The following is a 13,439-nucleotide window of genomic DNA, read 5'->3' as shown; positions in this document are numbered from 1 at the left end:
ATGATGTACGTGAGGTTGCATTGAGATCTTGCCTTAGTTTGCTTGGGCTGCCTTAGAAAAATGCTTCAGACTCAGTAGCTTAAGCAGCACAAATTTATTTTCTCATGGTGCTGGGTACTATATGTCCCAGACCAGGGTTGGTCTGTAGTGGGGATTTTCTTCCTGGTTTGCAGATGGCCATCCGAACTCTGGGGTCTCTTAGTATAAGGACACCAGCCTGTTTTGATCAGAGCCCTCCCTGATGACCTCATTTAATGTTATCACCTCCACATGGACCTTATCTCTGAATACAGTCACAGTGGGGGTTAGGCCTTCAACATAAACATTTTGGGCAGACACACACATTCTGTCCATAATAGATCCAAAGCCTAAATTCTGGAAATAGAAAGTTTCAACTCTCAGTTTGTGTTTCCTGTCAGAGTGAGTTCTTAATAGTTTGACTTTCAGTGACTCAAGTTGTTAAACATTCATGTCCATGTATAATTTAAAGAGATTATTACATCACCTAGTGAAGGTCTTTATAAAACTACCATGTAAATATGTGTGTTGGTTTGTAAGAACAAGAATATATAACTGGACTTTTTTCATACCTTAGACTAAAGATACGGCCTTCCAAGATAAAATGGTGTTGAAATTATGTAGAGTAATTCTTCAGTTCAGTTCAATTCAGTTGCTCACTCGTGTCCGACTCTTTGCAACCCCATGAATCACAGCATGCCAGGCCTCCCTGTCCATCACCAACTCTCGAAGTTTACCCATACTCATGTCCATCAAGTCGGTGAAGCCATCCAGCCATCTCATCTTCTGTTGTCCCCTTCTCCTCTTGCCCCCAGTCCTTCCCAGCATCAGAGTCTTTTCCAATGAGTCAACTCTTTGCATGAGGTGGCCAAAGTATTGGAGCTTCAGCCTCAGAATCAGTCCTTCTATTGAACACCCAGGATCGATCTCCTTTAAGATGGACTGGTTGGATCTCCTCGCAGTCCAAGGGACTCTCAAGAGTATTCTCCAACACCACAGTTCAAAAGCACGAATTCTTCGGTGCTCAGCTTTCTTCACAGTCCAAATCTCACATCCATGTGTGACCACTGGAAAAACCATAGCCTTGACTAGACGGACCTTAGTTGGCAAAGTAATGTCTCTTCTTTTGAATATGCTATCTAGGTTGGCCATAACTTTCTTTCCAAGGAGTAAGCGTCTTTTGATTTCATGGCTGCAGCCACCATCTGCAGTGATTTTGGAGCCCAAAGAAATAAAGTCTGACACTGTTTCCACTGTTTCCCCATCTATTTCCCATGAAGTGATGGGAGCAGATGCCATGATCTTCGTTTTCTGAATGTTGAGCTTTAAGCCAACTCTTGCACTCTTCTCTTTCACTTTCATCAAGAGGCTTTTTAGTTCCTCTTCACTTTCTGCCATAAGGGTGGTGTTGTATGCATATCTGAGGTTATTGATATTTCTTCTGGCAATCTTGATTCCAGCTTGTGCTTCTTCCAGCCCAGTGTTTCTCATGATGTACTCTGCATAGAAGTTAAATAAGCGGGGTGACATTATACAGCCTTGATGTACTCCTTTTCCTATTTGGAACCAGTCTGTTGTTCCATGTCCAGTTCTAACTGTTGCTTCCTGACTGCATACAGATTTCTCAAGAGGCAGGTCAGGTGGTCTGGTATTCCCATCTCTTTCATAATTTTCCACACTTTATTGGGATCCACACAGTCAAAGGCTTTGGCATAGTCAATAAAGCAGAAGTAGGTGTTTTTTTCTGGAATTCTCTTGCTTTTTCCATGATCCAGCAGATGTTGCAATTGGATCTCTGGTTCCTCTGCCTCTTCTAAAACCAGCTTGAACATCAGGAAGTTCACGGTTCACGTATTGCTGAAGCCTGGCTTGGAGAATTTTGAGCATTACTTTACTAGCATGTGAGATGAGTGCAATTGTACGATAGTTTGAGCATTCTTTAGCATTGCCTTTCTTTGGGATTGGAATGAAAACTGACCTCTTCCAGTCCTGTAGCCACTGCTGAGTTTTCCAAATTTGCTGGTATATTGAGTGCAGCACTCTCACAGCATCATCTTTCAGGATTTGAAATAGCTCAACTGGAATTCCATCACCTCCACTAGCTTTGTTTGTAGTGATGCTTTCTAAGGCCCACTTGACTTCACATTCCAGGATGTCTGGCTCTAGGTGAGTGATCACACCATTGTGATTATCTGGGTCGTGGAGATCTTTTTTTGTACAGTTCTTCTGTGTATTCTTGCCACCTTTTCTTAATATCTTCTGCTTCTGTTAGGTCCATACTATTTCTGTCCTTTATTGAGCCCATCTTTGCATGAAATGTTCCCTTGGTATCTCTGATTTTCTTAAAGAGATCTCTAGTCTTTCCCATTCTGTTGCTTTCCTCTATTTCTTTGCATTGATCGCTGAGGAAGGCTTTCTTATCTCTCCTTCCTATTTTTTTGGAACTCTGCATTCAGATGCTTGTATCTTTCCTTTTCTCCTTTGCTTTTCACTTCTCTTCTTTTCTCAGCTATTTGTAAGGCCTCCTCAGACAGCCGCATCACAGGTGGCCAAAGTATTGGAGCTTCAGCATCAGTTCTTTCAGTTAGTATTCAGGGTTGATTTCCTTTAAGAGCAACTGATTTGATCTCCTTGCTGTGCAAGGGACTCTTTTTGCTTTTTTGCATTTCCTTTCCATGGGGATGGTCTCAATCCCTGTCTCCTGTATAGTGTCATGAACCTCCGTCCATCATGAACTCCTTTTGTCATAGTCAGAATTAAATTGAAGAAAGTAGGGAAAACCACTAGACCATTCAGGTATGACCTAGATCTAATCCCTTATGATTATACAGGGGAAGTGAGAAATAGATTTAAGGGACTAGATCTGATAGACAGAGTTCCTGATGAACTATGGACAGAGTAATTCTTAGGGGTGAGCGAAAAAATGCTGCTTAGGCTTCTGGCTCTACCGCAATGTTGCTTTTCAAACAGGACATTAGCAAAAAAGCGTATGGAATAAAGGCTTTTCTTTTTCCATTTTTCCTCTTTTTGGGGTTGATCTAGAAGACGTATATTTCATTTGGATCGAAGGCTAAAAAATAAATACATATTTACTGAATGCCCACTGCAGTGGATTGAATAGTGGCTTTTAGAAAGGTTTTTCCACTTCTGCATTTGTCATGCAAATGTGATGTGAGTGTCACCTAATTTGGAAAAGACTGCGCAGATGCAACTTAAGGTCCTTGAGATGAGGTCATTCTGAATTCTCTGGGTGAGCCCTAGGTCCCATACGTGTCCTTATAAGAGTCAAAGGAGAATAGGTGATATAAGGCAGAGGCAGGAATTGGAGAGGGAGAAGGCAATGGCATCCCACTCCAGTACTCTTGCCTGGAAAATCCCATGGATGGAGGAGCCTGGTAGGCTGCAGTCCGTGGGGTTGCCAAGAGTCGGACACGACTGAGAGACTTCACTTTTGCTTTTAACTTTCATGCATTGGAGAAGGAAATGGCAACCCACTCCAGTGTTCTTGCCTGGAAAATCCCAGGGACAGGGAAGCCTGGTGGGCTGCCCTCTGTGGGGTCGCACAGAGTCAGACACGACTGAAGTGACTTAGCAGCAGCAGCCATAATCCACTATCACCATGTGATGCCAGCAGCCAACAGAGCTGGAAGAGGCAAGGAATGGATTCTCTTCTAGAGGCCTCTGAGTAGTGTGGCCCTGTTACCACCTTGATTTTGGGCTTCTGTCCTCCAGACTGTGAGAGAGGAATTTCTGTTAGGACAGCCTCAGGATACTAATCCTCCACCCCGACTCCCTGCCATGGGGAAGTTGTTGTTTAGTCCCCAAGTTGTGTCTGACTCTTTGTGACTCCATGGACTGCAGCACGCCAGGCTTCACTATCCTTCACTATCTCCTGGAGTTTGCCCAAGTTCATCTCCGTTGAATCGGTAATGCTATCCAACCATCTCATCCTGTCTCACCGTCTTCTCCCCCTGCCTTCAATCTTTCCCAGCATCAGGGTGTTTTCCAGTGAGTCACCTCGCACATCAGGTGGCCAAAGTATTGGAGCTTCAGCATCAGTTCTTTCAGTGAGTATTCAGGGTTGATTTCCTTTACGAGCAACTGATTTGATCTCCTTGCTGTGCAAGGGACTCTCAAGGGCCTTCTCCAACACCACAATTCGAAAGCATCAATTCTTCGGTGCTCTGCCTTCTTTATGGTCCAGGCATGGGGAAGACATTCTGCTAAATGCTAGGAGTGCAGAATTGAGCAAGACAAATAACCTTGTCACTAGGAAATCAGATTTTTTTTGAAATGTAAACCAAAACATAGTAAAATATTATAATAAATTTTATATTACAATAAATATTATAATAAAATCTTGCAATGAGTTACAGTAAATTTGTACAGGGCATATTGGGAACACTGAATGGTACAGCTAACGTTGTAAATTTGGAGAGTTTGGAGGATTCATCGAGGGTGAAACTTTTGCTCTCAGTTTGAATGAAGAGTAATAAAAGTGTGCCTGGAAGAATGGGGATTGGAGAGAAACATGGGAAACAGCTGGTCCTGCTCTTTTAACCCTTATCTGGGAGATGAGCACCCATCTGAGGGCTCAGTCTGATCAAGTATTGGGTGCAGAGCTGTTTCTTGAAGTGACATTGTCAGCTTGAAGCCGCCAGGCTCTAGTAGTCTGTCCGTGTGATACATGTAGAAGGTATCTAAAAAAATCACCCTCCAGCCATGCGTCATCACTTAGTCTTCTGGCTCAGTACCTTTTGCAGTTCAGAGAAGAGTATGAAGCTAGCACATAACGCATTGCGAGTTACAATCTCTGCATGTTCTGTGATTGGGGGTCTGCAAACTTTTGCATCAAGGGCCAGAAAGTAAATGTTTTAGACTTTGTTGGCATGTCACAAAAAGTGTCTGGGTGTGTGTGTAAGTGTGTGTATATATATATATATTTTTTTTTTCTAAATTCACACATATATATATTTACAACTTTTAAATATATATATGTATGTGTATGTTTGTGTGTGTGTATAGATGTGAAATAACCCTTTAAAAATGTAAAAACTTTTAAGAGAACAAGCCTTACAAGAACAGGTTGTAGGCTCTGTTCGGTCTGCTGACTCTTATTCTGTGATGTGTTAATATCTTAAATTAGGGGTCCTTTTTCTTTTGAAAGGGGAATCAAGTATTTCTGCTCTAAAGAATAGATACTGAATATGAACAGCAATCTGAGCCAGAGGATGATTATTGGACTTTATAGCTTTCTAACCTCAAAGATTGAACAAGTATAGAAATGACCAGATAAATGCTTGCTTTGTTCAATATCCTTGCCTTTTTTAAAGAAATAAATTGAACTTGTATATATATGTATCAAAGACCCCCTCAAAAGAGGAAGTAATGCCATCTTGATTTCTCTGATTATACCACTTTAAAGACTACATTTCTGTCTAGTAACTGATAACACTTTTAAAAGGCCATCTCTTTTTCCTCAGTACAGATACTTTTCTATGTGAGATGTTGTTCTTTTAAAGGTGCCTAACAAGGTTGTGTTCTTTAGCATGAATGATTGAACGAACATTTCAGATCATCTTGTGAGCGAACTTATTATTAAATGATCTCTTTTTTTCACTCACAGCTTCCGAAACATCCCAAGGTGCTTGTAGCTTTAGAATCTGTCAACAAATTATGTTAGGATTATTTTAAATTCATTCAAGGTAAGCGTGTATAGCTTACCTCAGAGATGACTTTATTTTTAGTTCCAACAGTACTGTTGCAAATTAGGTGTTAGAAAAACATTATACTGAGGTTACAATGAAAAGCATATTAAGGATATTTCAGAAGCTGTGTTGCCACTCAAACTTCCATCCAAAGTCTAGTGCGGTTTCCATGTGTTCTTTTCTCCCCTCACTGAGTACACAGAGTTCAAGTGAATCAGTGAAATTTTCTGAGGCAAAAGGTAATTTTGGATTCAAATTGTATTATAGAGATCAATCGCAGATACAGAATTAGAATATGTAGTAGTCTCTTGTGCTGCCTGTGGTGCTTATATCCTATTTCTAGAATATGAACCCCTCCTCGCCAACCACCACCACCAGACCTTAACCTCAGACTTCTTTTAGCCCCATCTCTCATCTCTACCTTCTTTCAGAGGAGAATATCAAGTCAATTGAATTCAGACCATCTGTGATGTCGTTGGTGAAATCTGGCAAAAAAAAAAAAGGGGGGGGGTTAGAACCCTGTTTCTTCCAGGGCCTGTTTAGTTATTTACACCCACTCATCTGTAAAATGGGAATTATTTATTCTGTGTTTGTTGAGAGGATTACAGAAGCTGTGTGCAATGCTTCATCATAGTGCATGGCAGGGATATGGCCAGTAGTAGATATTATTATTGGATATTGTTCTGCTCTCCAGTTTAGAGGAAGAGAGAGAAAGTAGATTGAATAGCCTATAATGTTAAAGCTGTGCTGAGACCAGCAGTAGAGGGAAAGTAATGGCAGTTCTTGTAGAGGTTCTAAGAGCTCAGTAGAGGGATGGCTTATGAGCCCCACCTTGATGGGTGGGTTGCTTTGAATGGGTGGAGGGAGAGGAAAGGGCTGTCCACACACAGGAAGCAGCTTGAGCTCAGGGTGAGGCAGGAAGTGTTGGGTGTGTGTAGGGCTGAGGTCCACTGTGGCTGATTTAGCCCACAGCAATGCTTTCTTTGGAAATATACAATGCTTTCCAAAACTTGAGCCCACAGAGTAACATGAAAGATTTCATTTAAATCTAGATTTCCAATTTTTCTTAAGAAGTTTATTTACAACTGTTGGTTGAAACTTACCACCATTCCATAGTCTCATTGTTTTAATTAATGCATTTTAGTATCTTAATATAGCTCAAATCTTTAAAAATGCCATGGTTATTGTTGCTACTTTATTTAGTGTGTTCTTGTAGGCAGTTTCTGTTGGCTTGGATTAATATTTTTCTTTCAGGTTAAGGAAACATTATTTTTTCACCAAGAATTATTGTCAAGAATAGACTTTGAATTTTATCAAATGTTTTGGGGCATATTGCGATTTTTCTTTTTGACATACTGATGCTTTGCTTTATAGTATGTTTCTTTTCATTGGTAAATTAGTAAGTTTCCCATGTTTTTCTGTGCTCTAGAGCATCAGAATAATCTTTTCTTTTAAAAGTTATTATAAATGTATCATCTATTCCATAAATGTTGGGGAACTTGATGTTTGTATCTGTCTTTTTGAAATAATTGTTTTTTCCCCCTCCAGTACCTCACCGAATCTGTCTTGTAGTGATTGATTCAGTCAGATTTCTTACCTCTTTTAAATCAACAAATGGTTGATATCCATGGTTACATGAAAATAATTTTGTGGTTATTTTCAAATTCAGTAGCATAATTTTGAACATAACATATTAAAAAATATTTTATTTGATATTTAAAAGCAATGCTTAATTTCATGATTTTTGTATCATGTCTTTAAAATGAACTAGTTTATGATTTCTCTTTTACTTTTTTTCCTTTCTGTTTTATTGAGGTGTAATTGACATGCAGCACAGTATAAGTTTAATACTTTGACTTATATACATTATGACATTACTACGATGGTAAGTGAACATTGTGGTTGTTCACTAAACATTTCACATAGATACACAATGTTTCCTTGTAATAAGAACTCTTAGGATGTATTCTGTTAACAACGTTCATATATAACATGAAGCAGTATCAGTCATGTATATTGCACACCTAATAGTTATCTTATAACTGGAAATGTGTACCTTTTGATCACTTTCATCCAAATCCCCCTCCCTCCTCCATGTGCATTGCAAAGTGATCACCATGATAAGTCTGGTTTCATCTGTCACCATACAAAGACATTACAGTATCATTGACTGTATTCCCTATGTTGTACATTTCATCTCTGTAACTCATTTAGTTTATAACTGGAAGTTTTTACCTTTTAGGGCACCATCTGTTTGTTTTGTCTATAACTGTGTCTGTTTTGTTAGCTTTGTTCATTTGTTTTTAGGTTCCATGTGTAAAGTCATATGGTGTTTTTTCTTGTCTGACTTATTTCACTTGAAGTAATACCTTCTAGATGCACGTTGTTGCAAATGGCAAGGTTTCATTCCTTTTTATGGCTGAGTAATATTCCATTTCATATAGCCTTTACATTTTGTTATTTTTTAGTTAGGAAAGTCTGATTTACAATTCCTGCATTTATATAGATATAGATATAGATACGGCTTCTTCATCTGTCTGTCAGGGAGCACTGAGGTGGCTTCTGTGTCTTGGCTATTGTAAATAACGCTGCTGTGAACATGGGGGTGCACGTATCATTTTGAATTAGTCTTTTTGTTTTCTTTGGAAAAATATCCAGAAGTAGAATTGCTAGATCATATGGAAGTTCTGTTTTTCTATTTTAAAGGAAACTATACTGTTTTCCATAGTGGCTGTGCCAGTTCACATTCCCACCAGCAGTGCACAAAGGTTCAGTTTTCGCCACGTCCCCTTGTTATTTGTTGTCTTTTTGATAATAGCTATTCTGACATGTGTGGGGTGATAGCCCATTGTAGACTGTTTCGCATTTCCCTGATGATTAGTGATGTTGAGCATCTTTTCATGTGTCTGTTGCCTATCTGTATGTCTTCCTTGGAAAAAATATCTATTATGTTTCTTTACTTATTTTTTAATTGGGTTATTTGTTCATTTATGTTGAGTAGTATAAATTCTTTGTATATGTTGGATATTAATCCCTCATCAATTTCCAAATGTCTCTTCCCATTCAGTAGGTGGCCTTTGGCCTTTTCATTTTGTTGATAGTTTCCTTCACTGTGCAAATGCTTTTTAGTTTGATAGCTCATTTTATCACTTAAAAAAATTCAAGTTCAGTACATTTTTTTCTGTTGCATTTTTATAATTGATTATTTCAAAGTGATTAGATTTTACATTTAGTTAATTTTTAATTAAAAATCTGATTTATAATTTCTGGATTTTGGCATTTATTTAGAATTCTTTATCATGGAAGTATGATTAATTTAGATAGAATTTCTATGTATATTTAAAAATAAAGTATATTTACCTTTTAGAAAATTTGATGTAAATATGTTCAGCTTTTGTCTTTTGCTCTTAAAGTTCCACTTTGCTTCTTAAAGAAAGACCATATTTAAATGAACATTAGAGTTTAGAGACCAATTGGAATCAGTAGGAATTTAGTGAAACGGTTGACTCCAGGAGATTCAAAGGAAGTCAGAAATACCTAGATATGGATAAATTATTATTGCTACTACAGAGAACTAAAGTATATATATCGGAGAAGGCAATGGCACCCCACTTCAGTAGTTTGCCTGGAAAATCCCATGGATGGAGGAGCCTGGTGGGCTGCAGTCCCTGGGGTCGCTAAGAGTCAGACACGACTGAGCGACTTCACTTTCACTTTTCACTGTCATGCATTGGAGAAGGAAATGGCAACCCACTCCAGTGTTCTTGCCTGGAGAATCCCAGGGACGGGGGAGCCTGGTGGGCTGCCGTCTATGGGGTCAGACAGAGTCGGACACAACTGAAGTGACTTAGCAGCAGCAGTAGTAGTAAGTATATATATACATACTCACGGAGATGAAGGACATACTTTAAAATAAAAGAGCCTTTTTCTGATCTCTATAGAGTACTGAGCATCTATAATACAGTTAATTTCTTAAGTGAATCATGCCATGTGTGGACGTTTTCACTTTGGTTCCCGTACTCTGACTAAGCATAGGTTAAGTACAGGCTTAGCTTTCCTTAATTTCTTGTTTCTGTTGTGTGATTTATTTCTCTAATCTGATTCTTATTCTTTAGATTGAGATATACATATACACACATACATACACATATGTCCAGCATACATATACCGAGAGACCTTATGCTTGAGGTGAATGGAAAACGATCTAAAAAGTGATGTGCTAACGTTTCTTTGTACTCTTATTTCTGTAGCGATATGATTATCTTGAAATTCAGCTCATTTATTTTAGCTTAGTATGATTATACTGTGATTCCAAATTTTGATTGGAAAGTTTGTAGAACAATTGCATACTCTACCCAGGATATTTGCCCTTGGAAAGTGGATCCAATGTGCAGTACACATGTGTTCCCTAGAGGTGGCTTTATTCTTTTGTCCTTTGCGCTGTTTTGAAGTGGAACTAACTCCCTTGCCCAGACTTTACCATCATAATACAGAACAAGAATAGGAAAGACCTTCTTGAATTGTTTCACTTAGCTGTATTTTGTGGTTAGTGGGAGATAGATTTGAGTTGCTAAGTTTACCTTGCTGTCTTTATAGACGGTGAAAAATACGTAACAATACTTGGGTTGGAGCAGGTGTCTAAAATCATCTGTTTAATTTTTGTTATCTAGGCAGTTACATTTTTTGAATATAATTTAATAATATGGTCTTGATTATGATAAAAAAGCAGATTTTCTACCAACAGTTTTGTAGGTATGTATTGATTTTCTCTATAAAATGTCACTATTTCTTATCAATAAAATGAAGGTTTTGAAAAGTTTTGAGCATTTGATAATTAAAAATACACAGCTTGAAATGTAGTGCTGAGTAGAGGAAATGAAATTTCAATTTTAAAGTGCGCTAAATTAGTATGTTTCGTTATGTTAGAAACCATTAATTTCCCTTTGTAGTGAAGTATAATTGCAGTTTCAGCAATATTTAAAATAATAAATGAACTTTTCAGATAATTATATGAAAACTTTATGTTAGGTATTTGAACTCAGTTTTAATGTCTAAGATGTCCATTTTCAAAAGGAAATTGGTGCAGACATCTGTTGAAATACCTGTATTGTCAAAACAGTCCCAAATAACCAGTTTGCCTGTTTATGAGTCTACGAGCATTTCCTGTCTACAGGTAAAGCCCAGATGAAGCCTTTAATAACTGGGAAGCAGCAAATGTGATTATGAAATATAATTGACTGTGAGTGCCTTGAGGACAGGGACAAAGCTTTATAAATAGCCTTGAATTCCCAGTAACTGTGCTACGAGCTACAGAGTAGGGGCTCAATCAAGTGTGTAAAATTCAATTACACCATTTCTTTTTAAAGCTGACAAGAAATTGCTATCTCATAACTACCTTAATTTTATTACAATAAGAGATGAGGCCAAGTAGCAGTGTCTAGGCTTGACTCTCTTTTTTTTCCTCTCCTCTCCTTATATGTGGCAGCAAAGTCATTTGTCCTGCCTTTCTTTCTCTTTACAAAAAGCCTTCTTCCTTTTTTCCTTTGGACTCCATTAGACACTGTGTATTAGTTTTTTTCTTTTTTTCCTTTTATTGTCAGTGCTTGAGTATTGCATTACTTGAACAAACACTTCATCCTTTCGTGGACAGAGTCCTTCAGAAGCTCTGTTCCTGTTAACACCTTCAGGTTGGAAGCCAAGAAGTGCTGTCTTCTCCACTTGTACACTGTTGAGAGGAGCCAAGAGTTCTGCCACCACCCCCTGCCCCCAACCCCCTGCATTCCATTCCATATGAATTTACTCTTTTACCAAAGATCCTTTTCTTCTTTTTTTGAACTTCTCTTCACCTTGCTTGCCTTCTCAGGAATTTTTTTTTTTTTTTTCCTGCTTTGTGGATGAATCCTCAGTAAGGTCAAATCATTCTTTGTGTTGTCTTCCCAGGTGGCTCAGGTAAAGAATCTGCCTGCCAATGCAGGAGATGCGGGTTTGAGCCCTGGGTCAGAAAGATCTCCTGGAGAAGGGAATGGCAACCCCAAGAGTCTTAAAGAGTCGGACATGACAGCATGCATGCACGCGTGCATTCTCTATGTATTGTTTGATGCTTCTAATTAAACTATTTCAAATGTAATAATGACGTGACTTTGTTTTTAGCTTTGCTTCCCATTTTCCCTTTATCGATCAGATTATATTTTAAAAATTTTAAATAAAGAGCCTGTGATGAAGTTAAACATCATTAGGGATAAAACTCAATTCTGTTGGGGATACAAGGCCCAGGTAGTTGTAGTTCCAGAAAAGACTTGCTTTTGAAAATTCTGAAATGGCTAAATAAGACACTTATTTCCTTTTGACAGTTACATCCTGACCTTCCTTACCGTCAGAACTTGGTGCTGTACTTGACTCAGGTGATGTACTGCAATTCATGGTGACCCAACCTGCTGTGAGCTATGTAGTTTATGGTCTTAAAAAAAGACAAATAATTTCAGAAATTAATGAAATTAATAAAAGTGGCTAAAGAGCAATAGAGGAAAAGTATCCAGAGCTCCTGTGGAAACTATATGGAGCATAAAAGGGGACCTGGCCTACTTTAGTAATGTTTACTCATCAAGTTTAAAATATATGAAAACCTGCTGCTGCTAAGTCACTTCAGTCGTGTCCGACTCTGTGTGACCCCATAGATGGCAGCCCACCAGGCTCCCCCGTCCCTGGGATTCTCCAGGCAAGAACACTGGAGTGGGTTGCCATTTCCTTCAGTGCATGAAAGTGAAAAGTGAAAGTGAAGTGGCTCAATCGTGCCCGACCCTCAGCGATCCCATCGACTGCAGCCCACCAGGCTCCTCCGTCCATGGGATTTTCCAGGCAAGAGTACTGGAGTGGGGTGCCATTGCCTTCTCCATATGAGAACCTATCTATCCCATATTTTCTCTCCCAGTCACCATGGTTCCTTATGGCTATTCTGTTTCGTGTGAAGGCATGCTCAGTCACTTCCGTCATGTCCCACTCTTTGTGATCCTGTGGGCTGTAGCCTGCTAGGCTCCTCTGTCCATGGGATCCTCCAGGCAAGAATGCTGAAGTGGGTTGCCATATTCTCCTCCAGGGTCATACCCAGGGATTGAACTCGGTTCTGCCAGGGTCTCTTGCATTGCAGGAAGATTCTTTACCTACCAAATCACCTGTTTCATATTGCTAGCCTGGTGCTTCCTAAACTAAATCTAATGAATTTATAAGTCAGTAGATTTAATTAGTAGCACTATATGTGTTTAAGGACTTAGATCTTAAACTAGGAGAATGTTTTCTTGATAGAACATTCTGATTCCTGGAATTGTATACCAGCTCTACCATAGTATATTTTCACTCTCTGAGACTGGGAAAATGGTGGTACCATAAAGAGAAATAAGGAGAAGCTGAGAGAGATGTAGGGGAACTGGAGATAAATAGTAAAAACCATGTGACTTGACCAAGGGGTTCTGTTCATTCCTAACGCTGGGTACATGGATTCACGGAAACCATATGATATTAACCACACATTTAATCTTGAATGATTCGGAGGTCATGCAAGTCAAGAAAATTTGGTGTCTTACTCATCTTTATGAATTTCACTTTATGTGAATGTGCAGCAGTGTCAGTTTGAAAAGTTGCAGTTGAATGAATGTGGGATGACACAGCATGAGTTTAATCACTCACTGAATATCTCTACCTGTCCACAGAGAAATAGTG

General features: G+C 38.9%; 1 protein-coding gene across 9 annotated transcripts in view; it reads left to right on the top strand.

Annotated features, from left to right (window-relative positions):
* KLF12 (KLF transcription factor 12) overlaps positions 1–13,439 on the top strand; it is a 521,468-nt gene that overhangs the window by 23,678 nt on the left and 484,351 nt on the right. For 3 of the 9 annotated variants that reach the window (XM_060394530.1, XM_060394528.1, XM_060394526.1), the window contains exon 1: positions 1–13,439. This exon is cut by the window's left edge and continues 23,678 nt beyond it; it is cut by the window's right edge. The exons of the other annotated variants lie outside the window; for them this stretch is intronic. The gene's annotated coding sequence lies outside the window, so the exon portion shown is untranslated. 9 annotated transcript variants of the gene reach the window in all.

The sequence above is a fragment of the Ovis aries genome, chromosome 10, assembly GCF_016772045.2.
Source record: "Ovis aries strain OAR_USU_Benz2616 breed Rambouillet chromosome 10, ARS-UI_Ramb_v3.0, whole genome shotgun sequence".
Classification (NCBI taxonomy): domain Eukaryota; kingdom Metazoa; phylum Chordata; class Mammalia; order Artiodactyla; family Bovidae; genus Ovis; species Ovis aries.
The sequence above is the reverse complement of the archived record's forward strand: the minus strand, read 5'-3'. Positions and strand labels throughout refer to the sequence as shown.